Genomic DNA, 3,699 nt, shown 5'->3' with positions numbered 1-3,699 from the left:
TAAATTAAATTACATTATTAATATATAAAAAAATTGTTATATAGGAGCACTATAATTATTATAGTATAACATTATATTATACTATACAGGGTATACTATCGCATAAATGTAACATGGAATAATTTTCAAAATTCTACACTGTTCCAACCACTGTAATACAAAACAGCAATTGAAAACTTCACACGAAAAATCATACATATAGTGAAACCGATATCATAAAAAAACGATATTTTTAAAAAAATTATAATACAAACGAAAATTCATTAATTCCATAAAAGCAAATTCAAGATGATAGATCAATTTCGCTCGCACTTAGAAAATCATTAAAACTAAAAGATCAGTTCGATTACGTCTAAACAATGATATCAAATCTACCCATCGCTATTTGTCCGAAAACATAAACGTCATACGTCATATCGTGAGTGAGAATCTCTAAATCTTGCACCACGTGTTACCATACTACGTATATAATTCATTTGATAAAATTATCGCGACGCAGATACGCGTTTCAATTAGCCTAAATGCCTGCGTCTCTTATCCCCACCCGTCTCATAAGAGGTCAGATCTCCGAAGTCATTTGCCGAAATTAAATTATAATTATCTGCCACCTGCGGTCCTTTTCATCGACCATGCGATACACGATTGGCCATGTTGGAACCTAATCGCGACAGATTACGCTACAAGTACTCGAAGTCGATTTAAATCTATCACTGGGAAAGATTCTGAACGATTAAGATCATCACTTGTGGCATCAGAAATGGATCATTGGCCTTAAGAACGATGACGATTCCGATGGTAATCGCGTCAGCGCTATGCCATTCGATGATCACGATAACCACGATGTTTGGAAACAAAACGATCCTTCTTGAGACTGAGATCGTTCTAAGCCACGACGACGATCGATCTTGCCTTTATCGGCGACCAAACTTTCCACTCGGGCATGAATCGCTATTTCAGACTTATCGTCCCGAGTTACTATAATTACTATAATTTTGAAGTGTCCACGCGTTTACAATTTTACGATCGATCGATCGAAAATGCATGTATCTGTGGTTTTGGAATTGGTAAAGAGAAATGGAGAGGGGAGAAATCGGATGGTGGATCACTTCTCGAGATACTTGTGTGAAATGAAAGCGAAGATATTTATTTGAACTTGTGTGAAATAAAAGCAGAGGTATTTATTTAAATTTGTATGGAATAAAGGCAAAGATATTTATTTAGACTTGCGTGAAATAAAAGCAGAGGTATTTATTTAAATTTGTGTGGAATAAAGGCAAAAATAATTGTTTAAATTTGTGTGAAATAAAGGCAAAAATATTTATTTATACTTATGTGGAATAAAAGCAAAGATATTTATTTAAACTTGTGTGAAATAAAAGCAGAAATAATTGTTTAAATTTCTGTGAAATAAAGGCAAAGATATTTATTTAAACTTGTGTTGATTAAAAGCAAAGATATTTATTTAAACTGTGTGGAATAAAAGCAAAAATAATTGTTTAAATTTGTGTGAAATAAAGGCAAAGATATTTATTTATACTTATGTGGAATAAAAGCAGAGATATTTATTTAAATTTGTGTGAAATAAAAGCAGAAATAATTGTTTAAATTTGTGTGAAATAAAGGCAAAAATATTTATTTAAACTTGTACGAAATCAAGGCAAAGATATTTATTTAAACTTGTGTGAAATAAAAACAAAGATATTTATTTAATCTTGTGTTGATTAAAAGCAAAGATATTTATTTAAACTTGTGAGAGAAAAAATTCTAATGGAATGTTCACATGTGCCAAATTTTTTAATTTTGTAAATTTTGAGAATTCGAAACTTTGAATTTCTCTTTTTGTAAATCCCAAAATTATAGAAAATGTATGTATAAAGAATTCTGTATGGTTTGAAAAGTGTTCAATTTATTGAACTCCACGAAGAAGAGCTTTATCTACCTGAATCCGTTCTAGGGGAAACTAGGGACTTTGATATAATACAATAAAACCCATCGAAACCGCAGACCATCTTTTCCCGAGTAAGTTTATGTCTGCTCTTGATGTATTACTGAATTAAATAATTAAATAATTAAATAATTAAATTTTCATTCCAGCAAATGAACTTTAAAATTATCCATCTCGAGATAGTATCAAGAAATTTCGTATCATTATTTGAAACAAATTACAAGATTGTAGACACAGTAATGACAGCAACGGATGCACCTGTGTCATTATACTTAATTATTATCTCTAATTATGTTTCGTTGCAGATCATTATATCATTAACTCCAATAATTAACGACACTGAACAAACTGTAAAATGAATAACAGACTTGATGATTATTATTATGCTTTCCAGTTTGTTCAGAAAGCAATTTTCATGATTATTATCGCGTACAAAGGGCAGCCATATTTTTCTCCCGTTTCCTCGGATGGTGCAATTAAATGGGCTATTTTCCTCGAACCATTCTATTTTTCTTCCTCTGTTTTCCCACTAGGTGCAACTAAATGCGCCATTTAACTTAAAATGGCGGACGCCTGTCGCGAAAGAGACCAGACGAAGAAATGCGTTGTGCAACGTTGAACGGATGTTAGTATTCAAGGTTCGATTCGATCATTCGATATATAACAGAGATCAATGTCGTGTTTCGTGTTGCGACAGCTCGATTCGAGCATTTCTAGGATGGTTCCTTTTGTTCTCAGCGAGGATGCAATCGAAGTGCTATCATGACTGAACAAAGGAAGACGATAGATCGTAACTCGTCATTGAGAAATCGAGACGAAGGAGGTAAAAATTTCGTAAATATTCGGTTTATCGAACTGTTCGCATTTTTATCGTCATCCTGATTACATTTTTATTACATTTTTTGAAGACAAAGATCTATTTCTAAGATCCTAGATCCAAATCCAAGCGAGGCTTATTCTACAATCGAATTTTGTAAGATAAGAATTATATTATTTTTTGAGATCAATTTATTATTACATTATAGTATAGTCTCGGCTATATATATTTTTAGCTATTAATTATTAAATTAATCGATTTTCGTAAATTTATTTCTTTAAATAATTTAATTAGCAAGGACGGAATAGGAACCATGCTTGTGCAAGAATCTTTGCTAACATTTTAAAATATTGCAACTCAATTTAAGTTTATAGTATATCAGAGTTAATTTAATAATAAGTAAAATGAAATATGAACTTTTGGGAAAATTGTCCAAGCTGAGAAAACAGTAATCAAAAATATATACATAACTCATAATATTCCATTATCCTATATACGATTATTTTTTGATCTAAGAGAAGTAAAAGTTAAAAAATTTGCAATTTCTTTTCAATTTAATTATCCAACCAATAATTGTGGCAATATTTAAATAATTGGAGGTACTGAATTTTTCTTAAATTATCAAATGTAACAGCAGTCAAATATCAATCAAAATCACACCCACTTTTCTTTTTGTGATACTCATAAGAATTAGAATATCTATTTTTAAGAATATTTACAAAATTGTAGCAATTAGTTTACAATTAGTTTACCACGAAATAAAAAGTAACTATGCAAAATAAATAACTACTATAGAATTCAACAATACAATAACCAATCGTACATATAATAACTACAATAAAATAGCAACAAGACAATAACAAATTTACATTCAAAAAGCAACTATAAATATAATCAAAAATATAATAAAAAATATATTAAAAAATATAATCAAAAA

At 29.9% G+C, this 3,699-nt stretch overlaps 1 protein-coding gene across 1 annotated transcript in view; it reads right to left on the bottom strand.

Annotated features, from left to right (window-relative positions):
* LOC108545824 (proton-coupled amino acid transporter-like protein pathetic) overlaps positions 1 to 3,699 on the bottom strand; it is a 32,182-nt gene that overhangs the window by 19,914 nt on the left and 8,569 nt on the right. The window lies entirely within an intron of this gene.

Source organism: Eufriesea mexicana, unplaced genomic scaffold (assembly GCF_001483705.2).
Source record: "Eufriesea mexicana isolate 0111107269 unplaced genomic scaffold, ASM148370v2 scaffold580, whole genome shotgun sequence".
Taxonomy (NCBI): Eukaryota; Metazoa; Arthropoda; class Insecta; order Hymenoptera; family Apidae; genus Eufriesea; species Eufriesea mexicana.
Note: the sequence above shows the minus strand (reverse complement) of the source record. Positions and strands in the feature narration are given on the sequence as shown.